The following is a 14,309-nucleotide window of genomic DNA, read 5'->3' as shown; positions in this document are numbered from 1 at the left end:
TTTCAATGAATCTACATATCGCCCCGAGGCTTTTCTGATACCAATAGGGCTGCCACGATTAGTCGACTAGTCACGATTACGTCGACTATCAAAATCGTCAACAACTGATTTAATAGTCGACGCGTCGTTTGAAGCTTTGTAAGATCACAAAAGACGCAGGAATAAGTAGTAGGATTTAAGAGTGTAATAACGGACTGAAACAGAAGATGGCAGCACTGCATGTGCAAGGATGCCAGCTGCCGTTAAACCCCGAAGAAGAAGAAGAAGCTGTGTCCCAGAATTCATAGCGCGGCCCAGCTCAGTTTCCAACAATGGCGGCAGCTAGTTAGTTTTAATATTACTCTTATTATTCTTTCTGGGTCACAAAATAAACGTTTAACATATTTTCAGGCGAGGATGTAGCTGTGTAAACCTCAAATATCTGCTCATTTTATCAAGACACCACATATTTTCAAAAGCGCTCCGACGTTCTCGGAGACGTCTGTTACCCACTAGCTCGATAGCGAGCCGGGGTTCAAGAACACTGGACTCCCGGCAAATCGTTTTCAAACCCACCGCCGTCTTTCGCTACTCAGGTTAAACACAATATATAAGTCACTTAGATAACTTAAAAATATTATTGTTTGGCTTTTTTTCAGTATTTTATTTGTTCCTGAGTAAATCGGCTGAGTTTATTAAACTTCACCAAAACAATCTGCACATTTCATTAAAATTTAATAAACTACCGTCTTGTCTTTATTTTTAGTTAGCACATACCTTAAACACTTAAAGCTGTAAGCTAATGATAGTTATAGAAGAGCAGATGCATGCTGGTGCAATAAGCTGTCGTTTTACGTACAATGGATGCTGATCTGATTAGTCGACTAATCGCAAAAATAATCTGTGACTAGTCGGCTATCAAAATAATCGTTTGTGGCAGCCCTACCAATCGATCGCGCCACCAAGTTGTACCCATGAACATTTTACAGCTCCAGGTGGCATGTCATATATTTTCCTCCAACTTTTCACCTAGAGGCAACATGTAATCTCAAGATTACAGATTTGCATGTTAACCAGATAATTTTTTTTTTTTTTTTTTAAATGTAGCAGTTCATAGACTCTTTTACATGAACAGAAAACATACGCAAATATTTCTGATGAGAATCCCCAAAATTTGCTTGTATTAATAAGACTGAGACCAAATACTCAGCAGCATATCTTACAGGAACACCTGCTGTTACCAGAAGTTCTTTAAACTATAAAGTGGTGTTTATACCACTATACCCACAGTAACTCATGAGCAAATATATATACACACCAATACTGACATATAAGTGACATTTAGCAGTCTCAATTAATACATCAGTTCTTATTTAGTTACATCTCTTTTTAGTTCATTTATAATCAATGTGTTTTGTGGCATTAATTAAGTAAAAACTAACCAAGTCCAAGGGAATAAAAAGGCCAATTTCACAATTTTCCTTTAGTGTCACAAAATATCAGAGCAATTTTTTTACTTCCCCTCTACTTTAATCCTTTGTAGTTTTGGAAGTCTGCAGCAGCAGACGATCAACAAAACCTTTGTCATCCTTTTCTTTACTTTGCCTCCATCTGACAACAAACTGTATTCCAACTAAACTAATGAGGACACGCAGTCACAGTGCCTAATAACCAGCGTGCACATTGTATAAAGCAGATGTTCCAAAAATAGATGTTGGGGATTAATTGCATTAATTTGATGAATTAAATCATGCAAAAAAACAAAAGATCCCTGCGAAGAATTCTGTAGCTTTTAGCCAGGCTGACTCAGAGGTTCACGGAGGGTCAGTTCCCATCAGTGTAAAGTGTTTCACTGTTCTGTCGATACAGCAAAGCTTTTGACACATCGAAGAGCTATGATGTCTGACTAAATTTAAACCCCTCTTGAATAAAATAGGGGAACAACCTCCTGAGGTGGTGCTTAGGTGCAAAAGGCCACAGTTTAAAAAAGTAACCACACTTTTTGGGTCCTGATGGGCTATTGCTTGTAAATGGATCATCTGCTCGTCCGTCCACAGACCCACATCCACTTCATTTAAGAGTGAGGGCATTGTGATGTATAATCAGTCCAAAGCCTCCCAGACTTTGCTGACACCTTCCAGGCATTCCTCAGGGTACCTCCCACTGCTGTGCCCCACCCCACACCCCAACCCTCCCTTGTCAAGCTCTACATATCATCCCTTTTTTTTTCCTGTGACTCAAACATTCCTGCAACCCCCTCCCCTTCTCAATTTCCAGCTCCGCCTCTGCATTCAGCAAAGACGCTAAAGAAAACAAAGATGAGGCCAAAACAGCTTTAAAACCTGCACTTTTCGAGGCAAGTCTTTCAAATAGTTCTTTATCATTTATCCGCATTCAAAAAAAAAAGTAAAAATGTCACACAGCTGTTTTGAAACACCAGCTATAAACTAAGGTAATACTTCAACGAGCAAGTGGTTGTAAATCTGTCTAAAGATGACCCATCCATAACTCGACTCAGGAGAGGCAAGACGATGGCTCTGAGAGTGAGAAATAGACTGGCTGTGTCTGGCAGCAGTTCAACTTGGGAGCAAAGAGAGGGGAATGCATGCTGACACTGTCTTTGTTGGCTATTATTCAACAACAATGAATAGCATGAAGTTGCTCCTAAGGCTCATCCATTTCCATCTCCCCTGTTGAAACCACCACCATTTTCTTCCCTCAGTTAATTCAACCCTTCACTAAAAGCACTCTCCAACAAGTAGTCAACAGGTTGGCTAAGACTAAAACCTGGACAATGAATGGAATGATACACTTCTATTTTCAGAACGGCAAACAAGCTTAAAAAACAAAATAAAAAATCCTGAACTTTTGTTGACATCAGTTTTCATTCTCAAGCAACACAAGGTAGTAATGCTCTGTTTTTCCCAAACATGGCTAAGTATAGGCTTGCTGTCTCATTATGGTCAGGCCAATGTTGGTGCTCCCATATTGCAGCTATGTCTTGTGTATCATTATGACAGACAACATGGTTTTGCCAGTGAAGGTAATTGCCCTGTTGAGATGTAAATATAGCACATCCCACATCAAGAACAGACAAAGACTTTTGTTTTCTTCCCAGAAACTTGGATCACAAGATGATTTGTGGTTTGAAAGCAAATACATGTCACCGCATTATCGCCTGACAAATAACAACGGGTGATTCGACAATCTGCCGCCAAGGTGAATCTGAACACAAAGGGATGACAAGTGAGCACAAAAGGAAAATGACAGCAAGACACGGTCAACTGGATCAGCTGATACACTCCAGGTAAACAAACTTTGAATTCCTCTAAACAGGATAGAAAAGACAGAAAAAGTACACAGAGATCCGCCTCGCTCTCTGATCACTCTTTTAAAGACCGCTCCAATGAAGCAAAAGAGATTCTCAGTTGGCTTTCACAGCTTCCAAGTTGTCAGGACTTTGGCTACACTCTGGCACTTTCTCCATCATCTCTTTTTCTGCTTCTTTATTCAGAACCAGTCTAGACTGGCTCAGGACAAAGTTACCACCATTCAAAAACACTGCTGCGTCACACATTGCATCACGTTGCATTTTGAGCAGCTGAATGAAAAGCTATTTTGAGAGATGAAATACATTTTTGGACAGCGATCACACGCTGCAGTGTGTTTATCGTCAGTGTCTTCGTGTTGGAAGCAGCAAACTAGTATTTCAAAATATCTCGACTGCTTAAAAATCACGCTTTCTGGTAAGACAGTGTCTCTGGAGAAAAAGCTGTGCCATTAGTGTCACACTGTGTTGCCCCATGCCGTTCCCATCAGTAAATGAATACTACAACCAGCCTCAATGCTACAGGGAGAGAGAGCTGTGACACACAAAGTCGGATAGACTGTTTGTACCAGATGTAGCAGCCGTTTCCAATTTTTCCTTTCTCTCTCTCCCATATAAGAAAAGGAAGTGATCGGGGGGGGGAAAAAGACAAAAATCAACAAGTCATTATAAAGTGATTATAAAGGGCTTCATCTGAATTTTATAGTCATTTTACGAATATGAATACATCATATTATATGCAAAAGCATGGGGTGAAGATATGGAAACTGCAACCTCAGCAGGTGACTTGATATCAGCTTGTGCTGAAAGGGAATTGTGAATAAACACCTCAGATTAACACACTTTAGTTGCCTCATGAGAACATGTGACTCTTGCCACATTAAATCACTATAATAAAAACACACCAGACATATTCTTGTTGTTATTTGTTACTATTGTTTCACATTTTCTTTTTTCGTTTTTTTTTTTTGTGTCATATTTTAACATTCCGAGCTACTTGGTTTTGTGACAGTGAATTATTATTTCTTTTTATTGAGCTGCAATGATATGAATAATATAGAAACATTTTATTGTTATTTTTTCTTTTTGCTGTTTATTTGTTACGCCCTTTAAAAGTTCAATAAAAGCATTATTAACCTCCAAAGACCCGAACTCTTCCACGAAATGCATTTTTCATTTCTCTTTGATATTTGGGCATATTGGGGCCAATTACCAGATTTTTTTTTTAACCTTATTTTTGTTTTTAAGAAAAATAAGAGCCACATATGAGGATATTCGTTTAAAATTTCGATAGAACAGTAGCAGTATAATGTCCTCATAAGTGGATATCAGGCGGTCCCCAACCTTTTTTGCGCCACGGACCGGTTTATGCCCGACAATATTTTCATGGACCGGCCTTTAAGATGTCGCGGATAAATACAACAAAATAAAACTAGTACCGGTACCGAAAAAAAAGAAGATTTATTCATAACACATGTGAAAAGACCAAGGAAAACCGAGTAAACGATAAAAACGATAACAAAATAACGCTGAAAACCCATAAAAACCCTGAAAACTATACATTTCACACCTGAGCCTCAACTCTCGCGGCCCGGTACCAAACGACTCACGGACTGGTACCGCTCCGAGGCCCAGGGGTTGGGGACTGCTGGTCTAAATAACCCAAAATGTGATGTCCACATATGTGGACGCCAGGTCCTAGGAGGTTAAAAAATACTTGTAATGATCAAGACAATCCTGCGAGGGCCTGTTTGTCTCAGCCTGACTAACCCAAAGACTTCTTTAGAAAAAGGGAGGACCCAACCCATCAGTTACAATCTTAGCTAATGTGCAATTACAGAGCAAGAAAACAAAGAAAGAGAAATTAGTGCAAGATTAAGGTGTTGTCTTCTACAGGTAGTAATCACTAGATTGTGATACAAAATTACCACAAAACCTCACTCATAATACAAAGTTACTGTGATATTTTTTTTCAACATTTTTCAATATGCTGAGTAACGCATTAACATATGTTGTGATTTATCATGCATGTAAATTATGTCCTTTGTTAGTATGTTTCACTCAATAACAAAGAGGTAGAGCCAGAGGTAGCTTTATCACGCCGAGTGTGTCGAGCAAGCCCAACAGAGTGGAGAAGTGGATGGACAGGAAATCCAGGTTACAGAGAGGGGAGTTATCAGATGGGTGCAGGTTAGGGGTCGGGTCAAATGTGAACAAAAGCTTTGTAAACCTCACACAGTGTGAGGCAGAAGCCACACTGAACACTCACAGATACCCAGCCCGTTCGTCTACACCTTTGTCTCCAGGCTTCAGTTTGTTGATTTACATTATTTCTTACAACTGTTTGTTGAGTCTAAATCCTTTTCCATTTGTCCTCCAGATGGTCTCAGATGTCACACTCCATTTTCTAACCACTTATTCTTAACATTGTTTACAATACTGGCCTTTGCTGTGAAGTGTCTAGGGGAAAGGACTATCCAAACACCTGCGGGAACAGCAGCGTTTAAAAGCTTTCACCGCAGCAGGCCTGTCATCTCTTTCCTTCTGTGGCTTGGCTGAATCAAAGGAAAGCTGTAGCTGTACTATAGCAAGTCTTTTGTAGTTAATAAAGAATAAGCACTATAAGCAAATACTCAAACACCCCAAAAAAAAAAAATGATGCGCATAGAGAGACAAAGAAGTGACAACGCTAACGCATAATGAAGCTGGCTCGCTCTAATCATACCATTTTAACGATAGACATTTTAGTTTGAAGGACAGAATGGATGCAAAACTGATTCGCCGAAGATTCAAGCAGAGACACTTAAAGACCTGTTGAATTTTAACGAAGCTGATGAGACTCGCCATCACCGTCTTTATTCGGCTTGTAGAGCATTTGAGTGTGCTGGAGTGGGCATATGCGTGAGACTGAATTAATGACGTGTGTGTTGGTGTATATGCCAGATTACTAATCAGTGCTTAGACAAAGGCCGTATGTGTGCAAGTCTGTGCATCTCTCTCACATATTGCCCTCCACGTCTGCATAAAACCTCTATCAGCAGGAATGTCAGGATTGTCGGGTCAGCAGTGGTGACATCATGGCAGCCAGTCAGAGGCAACAACAAGGCCTCGGCACCAGTTTCCTCTTGGTTGCATCAGCAATGCAATACCAGACTGCGGATCAATGACACCCACTCCAGCCCTGTTTCCTGCTTACTGAGTCTACAAACGATTAACGCAGACAAGAAATGGATATACCTAAAAAAAACCACATTAAATTAAAATCTTCATGAACTGACTGTGCAGAGTTAAATCTCAGTCAGTAACAACAGGCTTGAAATGCTTTAAGCCCTAAATTTGGCCCCAATTTAAGCTGGCAAAAAAAAGCACAGATAAAAGGCGTTATACAAAACACGAGCGCAGATGAGACTCTCAAATCTTCATTAGTTTTAAGAGATTTTAAAGTCAGGAGTGAAGAAAATATATCTGCACAGGCTCCTTTGAATTAACACTGATAAACCTAAGAAACCAACATATATAGCAACATTGTTTCCACTATACCGTCACTTCTAGAACGGACAAAGCCGTGTTTTATATTTCCCCGTGTCAGCAATCAAGGTCCTAGTGTGTGTTTGTATATGGGAGTGCAAGTGTATGTGTATTTGTATGTGCAAAGTGTCCTTCGGGTCATAAGATAAAGAACACCTGAGGCAGGGGCAGGGAGCCACTTTGCAGGGTTACCACAGTAACCAAACACAGAAGCAACCACCTGGTTGGTAGAGCCTAAGAAATGAAGCTCAAGGGGAACCACTTCAGGACAGCAACCGATGTTTAAAATCCTCTCAAATTGGCCTCATTCCCAAACACAGGCCTTATTGTGTCCGTGCCACGATGAGTGGAGCACAGATCACAGACAGCTGTTGAATCTTTCATGGAAATTCAAGAATAACCGAGGTTATTGTTCAGCTGTCATTACAACATAGAAATAAGTTAGGCCAATAATGTTCATATAATCTCCACACAGTTTAGGGCACCGTATATCCTGTGAGACATTTAAAAACCCATGCCAGCCATGACTGTTTTAGTTCTCTGCTTCATCATAACCAAGGACCTACTACCATGCTTTGAGCCTGAAAGCACTATAGCAGTTGTACTTACTTATATAGCACAATTCATTATGCTTAGGCTACGTCCACACGTACCCGGGTATTTTTTGAAATACTATGCGTTTGCACCTTTCGTCCACACATAAACGGCGTTTTCGGTCACTGAAAACGGAGATTTTTAAAAACGCCCGCCAGGGTGGATATTTTCGAAAACTCCGTTTTTGCATTTACATGTGGACGAGGAAAACGGAGAAAACGCAGCGTCAAAGGTGTGCGCCATTTTTGACGTCACACTGTGCGTTATTGTTTTGGTGAAATGAATTTCTACAATACTGTTACTGTTAATTTTACTCTCTGCAGTGTTTAAATGCTTACATATACACACACAGTTACTGTCCCTCCACACATACGACTCGGTTCTGCTTCTATGCCCCAGCTTTGTTTACTATTTCCCACCGAGGCTTCTAGACTTCTGATTGGCCAACATTTCTAAACGGTTAGGAATATATCGCCACCTGTTGCTTTGGCATGTTCCTAGCAGCGTTTCCTTCATTTTTGCGTTTACGTGAGGACGGGATTATTTTTTAAAACGAAAACGGAAAATCTCCGTTTTCAAAAATACCCGTGTACGTGTAGCCTTAAATGTGCATAAGACAGAAGATGAAAAGATAAAAACCTATGTAGGTTTACAGTGAAAATGCAAAGTAGTAAAATACAAGCTAAATACATACAAAATACACAAACACACACACACACGCACACACACAAAAACCTACAGCTGTGTAAGGCTGGAGAACAAGAAGGCAGAAGTAGACAAGGGAGCTGTTGGAACGCTACTATACAGGTAATCTTAGCGGAAGGGGTTACATGAAGAATTTAAGGCAGTAACCCCAAACTGTGTGAGCGGTTCCAGCAGATCCCAGGAACAACATCCGAGATCCTACTCCAGCAGAGTGCAGTCGTTGGAACCTCTAGCTCCCAGACCTCTTGTAGAGGACCCAAGCTTGAAGGATAAAGACTTCCAGCACGGATGAGTGGGGAAATATATATAACAAGACAGAGGCTCTCTATGATGATGTTCATCTAACCTGGCACAGAAATCATATTTTGAAGATTAAAGATTAAACGTTTTTACCCATGTATTTATTTCTAAGAGCAGATTATACTTTTTTTTTTCTCCGTGCAAAACAGTTTTTAGTAATCAAATTCTAAATATATAGAAAACCTCTGTGATGTCCCAAACATGCATGTATGAAAAATAAAAACAATATAACGAATAACCCAGACACCTTAAAGATTTATGAAAATATGAGCGCCAGTTTTGCTCACCTGGTGAGCAGGCAACCATATGCTGCAAGGCCTTTTCTACTCTCCACTACTGCACCATCTACTAAAGTCAGAAGGCCCCAAAAAATAATTAAAGTACAGCATGTATGACTAGCTAGCTTTTTCCCAAGAGATTTATTTAAAAGGTATTTATTAGAAATTACCCACAAAATAGCTTTGGGCTCTTATGGTTAATACTGATACTTAATTAAATTACCTGTTTGCACTACTTACTATCAGCCCATATGTGAACCAGCCAGTTTTCCCTCAGGGATGACTTAATAGACAACCGGCTTAATTACAAAATCCTAAACACAAAGTTATAGACCTCTGTCAAAGACCGTGCTTTTCCCCATCCATATCTCGAAAGATCAAATCAACAGTCCAAACAGGAACTATGTTAGCCAATCATGTTTTTGCAGTGATGGATGCACGTAGCAGAGAGGCAGAACAGTTTCAACTTACTGTAGCAAGCACACTTCTCTATTTTTGTGTGTTTGACTTCCATGAATAACATGAATCAATAGAGTATTTCTTCGGTACTCTCACTGGATGGGCAGAAATGTAATCGAATCAGCGCTCTGAATTAGACCATTAATGAATTATCATTCTGTTCTGAAAACAAGCATCACTTCTTTCATTCAGTTGGATGGGGACTTAAAAAGTTACTCCTCACATAACTACCCAGAGACATCAGCAAGATGCTTAAGAAGTGAACTTGCCTCTTGATGGACTTTGATTTCCTTCCTTTTTAGAATGTGTAAAATGAGTGTGTGATGCCATATCTTTAAATTTCAAAATAAAACATGGATAAAACTTTGTGCTAGACACATACAAGTTAGCAGGAATCCCAGTAGATCAAACGGTTGGAGTTAAAAAAAAAAAAAATTTTAACAAGCATCAAATAGTGCTCCCACTCTATTGCTAACATGGACATTAGAGTTAGAGTATCTCTAAAATAAGGCCAATTTATTTTTTAACTTTAAGATTACTGTTCCAATTAGTAATGATTGTTTAATCACTGACTAATTTGTACTGGATGCTCTATTTACTTAGTAGGTGGATAGTTTAGTACTTAGTATTTTAAACAAGTTCAACCATGTGCTCAGGTAGAAAAGAAACAGTGCAACGCAACCAAAAAAAGCACCTAAATCTAAACAAATAGGGTCATTTGTTTCACTCACCTCCTGCAGTCTAATGGACTCTGCAACTGCCAGCCTGATGAAAAAGGAGAAGAAGGCGAGGAGGAAGAGCGAGACAACCCTCTCACTGTATGTGTGTGTCGTGCTCACAGGCTACCTGATCCACAGCCTGACGAAGAGACAGCGACAGAGAGAAAGAGAGAGAGAGAGACCAGGTCAGAACAACGCAGACGGGAGGGGGCAGCTGGAGAGAAAAGCGAAGTGGTGCCGCCATTCCCCGTTACCCGGGAAACCAACGCTCTTTCAAAGAAAAATGGCCAATGGCAAACACCGGCAATTGTGTTCAGACAAAAAGTCACATGACTGCCCAAACACCACTCCCTATACACTGAGAGAGGAGAAGAGAATAAAAAAGAAGGATGGCGTTTCGGGGTGGAGGGGTGATAGAGGACCTAAGATAAAGAGACAAGGATAGAAAGGGACAGAAACTCAAAGTATAGCTGACCTGACGCTCGAGTGAACAAACTTTTTCCACAGTCTAGACTCAACATGAAAGAAATTGGAAACTATTTTTTTCCTGTTAACAACAGGATATTAAAAGAACAGTTACTCTATAACTTCCTTTCCACTTTAGTAATGTTTTATTATATGTAGTGCATTAGCATACACTTTCTGACAGGACACCATCATGACCAAATGACACTTGTCGTCATCATGAAACATTAACCAAAACCACCCGTCACACATATACCAGCTTTAATAAAAACAAAACAGCTGTATGTGTAAATGTTACATTAACATTTTATATTCTGTTGGGCTATCATTATAATCATGAAAAGGGAAAATTTGGGCTTTCTCAGTCATCTCAGTTTACTATGCCCCCCCAATGTAATAAGATACTGGCTTCAGCTGCTCTCTTGCAGAAGAAAAGGATTAAAAAAAAAAAAAGACTGAGAATATGACTGAACAGTGTTTGTGGTGCTAGCAGCAGGGACTAGTGCCGGTTTCATTACCAACAGCTCAGTAGTGCATTTAGAATTACTTGAAACAATCTGAGGACCCCCTCCCTAAACCAAAATTCACTTAACACCACACACACCATATTGCCATTAACAGTGTGTATAGCTTGTAACTGTGTGATAGCAAAAAATGAATCAATTATCAGAAGAAAACACTAATAGACCATTAAAAAACAAAACAAAACACACACTATTTGTAATTGCATTGAAAAAATAATGAGTATTAATATTAGGAACTTGGGAGAAAAAATGTTTCCATCTTAACAGCACTCATGGAGGTACTTCTCTTAAAACCCAAAGGAGTCAATCCAGTGTTTACCGAAAGGCTTGAAGACTTGGAAACGGTAACTGCATCATCTCAAACACTTCAACACGCCCGACTTACAAACAGCCCCAGAGCACAGCAGATGTCTGAGCCAAATGAAGCCAGCAAAGCTGCATCATCTGTAGGAAGTGGCGATGCAGAAATCCGTTTTCAGGTTGATTTATCTGATCCAATATCAACAGATGACTGAAGCGTGATCTGAAATCCATGTCCACAGGAGAACTTATTACTCCCCCACAGGTTAGTGTTATCTCGGAGGAGCATGAATGGCCAACGATTCTTCAGTCTAAATGGATTCGGTTGTTTTAAGCTAAAATCTTTTCAAAGCTACTTTTACATTTGTTTATTTTATTGTTGTCATGACTTATTTATGTTTCCACTTTAGACCATTTTAATAAACCTAAACTTCAAAATTAGTTTGTATTTTTTTTTTACTCTGCACTCCCTGAATAGTCAAGTAAATTATAGTGAGGCTTTCCAGCTAACTGTAAATTCCCTACAAAGCCGTGAGACAAATATGGTCTACAAGTGATAGGCAGATGGTTTATTACCCTGATGATATCACACATCCATCACTCTCTCTGCAATATAGTGAACACTTGAACACAATCATCTGCCTTTTAATACATTGCTTCAGTGACACTAAATTACACCGCTTCAGCTGTGGCTGGTAGGTCTCATTCTCCAAAGGCATCTAGCAAGAAATAAGGGGCTCAATTACCTCCCTACAACATGAATGGCAACACAATAACAGCAATAAGCCTCAGCAAATGAAGATGACAGAACCGCCGGTATCAACTGCATGGACAGTCATGAGAAAAAAAAAAGAAAGAAAGGTTATGGGGAGGTCTGCCAGAGGCTTAACAATCCTGTACCAGCTTATCAATAGATAGCACACACATTGTAGCTCGAGGCTTATCACAGATTCTTGTGATATGCTTGGGGATACCTGAAGATTGACCCATTCATAAAATGACACATTGAGTTATTTGTCAGTCTTTCTAAAAGTGTGTGACCGAAAGTCTTAATAACTTTCCTCTATGAATATTCAGAAGAAATATGAATGCATTTTCTAAATTAAACTAATTAAAAGTCATAATTACAAAGTATCCACATGCGGATTTGCTCCCAAGAGTCTATGATGTGAGTGAGTTTGAGATTATTTTCTCCTGCCTTATTGGATTGAAAGAGAGAAGGAAAAGCAGGAGTCTGGAGGCGAGAGTGAGGAATTTAAATGTAAGGACTCACAGATGTAATGAACAAGGCTATACAGAGAGTTGGTGTGACACAGGAGGATGGTAGGGATAGCCTGATGTGAGGGAGATGATCCACTGTGGTGGCCCCTAAAGGGAGCAGCCGAACGATGAAGAAGGAGAAAAAGATAATTGACATTTACTTATCAAATAGTCAGAAATTGCAAGATGATGCATAGCTTTGTGTCAAATATGGTAGCAGACTCAATTAAATTTACAAAATAAAATTCCTCAATTTAAAATTGACTAAACTGGGGGTAGTTCTGGCCGACATATACTGGTGATTGTTTATAGAAGAATACTTATCAGTGAGCACTGGTATTGTGGTGATTGTTGTATCTGTCAGGAGAAAGTACCTGATGCACTGTTTAGTATCTGCAGTGGAGCGTACTGTTGCTGACTGTCTATCCTTCATTTCACAAACACAAAGAGCTGTTAAAGTATGGTGTGGTGCATGTACCTGTTCCAACTTTTTCAAAGCACGGTGTTAAGTTTAAAAAAAAAAAAAAGTTTGTTAAAGGACGTCGCATTGCACTTTTGCATTAATCTGAGTGGACTAAAGGAGACCACTCAGTACTCGGTTTCATTCAGTGATTCCAAGTAAAACATGAAGAGGAAACAAAAACAGTTTACAGAGCTGAACAATTGTTTTAAAAAGGGAAGTGGGAAAGTTTTTATTTTTACAAAAGAAGGAAGAAGCCAATATAGTACAGCATGGTGTGTGAGGGATGCGACAGAGAAGTACAAACAACATATGAGAAGTGGAGGAGATACATGAAATCAATACGAGGAAGAATCAAATACCAAATACAAATAATCAATCATAAAACGCCTCACATCAGAATAGCTAGGCAAACATAAATAACAGATAAAAAGTAAATAAACTGATAAACGTCTTTGTATACAGTAGGTATACTTTGAATACTTGGTGGAAATATATGTGATATATTTATAAAATCAATTAATTGCATCAGCAATTTATGAATATTTTTGTTGCTTTTCCATTTATTGACCTTTAGAGTTTTGACTGTCGATAAAGACATTTGAAGAAACAGATAACGCGGAAAAGTGATGTGTACTTTTCCTTATTATCTATCAAGCCAAACAATAAGCAGATTGTAAATCAGCATAAAATGCAGATACATCAGTAGGCCAATAAAAAATGCCTGACAACTACAGATCGGTGTTGACGTAATGTATTTAGATTTTAAAAATAATACAAATGATGTGTGAAAATATGTCAACATGTCAGGTGTACCAATGGCCAGCACCTCCATCAGAAATGTTTAGTCTACATAGACACTCTTGCCATATCATACCATCCCTAATGATTCCAGTCATTGTCATCTGACATGTATGATAGCAAGAGCTGCACGTCAACCTCCAGTGACGTTATAGCAAAACGAGAACTACTTCACCAACCACCAATAAAACATAACATAAAAATAAAACACAGCGCTATGGAAATATGCAAGAAATCTGTTCCTGCTGAAGGTGGAAACAAAATAAACATACTTGTTTCACCAACTGAAGCGAAAACACACCGTCATGTGCAACCAGGCTACAAGGAGAGCAGCTGGTAATGTGTGGCCCAAAAGTAAACAAATGACTCAACCGAGCATTGCTGAAGCACTTGCTAGTTGCACTCCTTTTGACAGGAAGAGCAAACATGGAAATTGCTGACATGGTTACGCAGTGGAAAAGCACAGCTTTAAAGAACTGGTGAAAAAGCTCAACTAAGGTTACAACATCGCAGGCTGAAAATATTTTTCAAGTTCCATTAGAGTATGTGTGAATACTGAGCGTCTCCTTAAAAGTTACAGGGTTAAGTTACTTCACTTATTGCTGTTTT

General features: G+C 39.3%; 1 protein-coding gene across 1 annotated transcript in view; it reads right to left on the bottom strand.

Annotated features, from left to right (window-relative positions):
• The window catches only part of rassf7a (Ras association domain family member 7a), a 38,698-nt gene that overhangs the window by 23,149 nt on the left and 1,240 nt on the right, over positions 1-14,309 (bottom strand). The window contains exon 2 of the mRNA XM_006789571.3: positions 9,903-10,029. The gene's annotated coding sequence lies outside the window, so the exon portion shown is untranslated. The remainder of the gene's footprint in view (positions 1-9,902; positions 10,030-14,309) is intronic.

Source organism: Neolamprologus brichardi, chromosome 7 (assembly GCF_056152115.1).
Source record: "Neolamprologus brichardi isolate AB-2024 chromosome 7, ASM5615211v1, whole genome shotgun sequence".
Taxonomy (NCBI): Eukaryota; Metazoa; Chordata; class Actinopteri; order Cichliformes; family Cichlidae; genus Neolamprologus; species Neolamprologus brichardi.
This window is presented reverse-complemented; position numbering and strand designations above follow the sequence as displayed.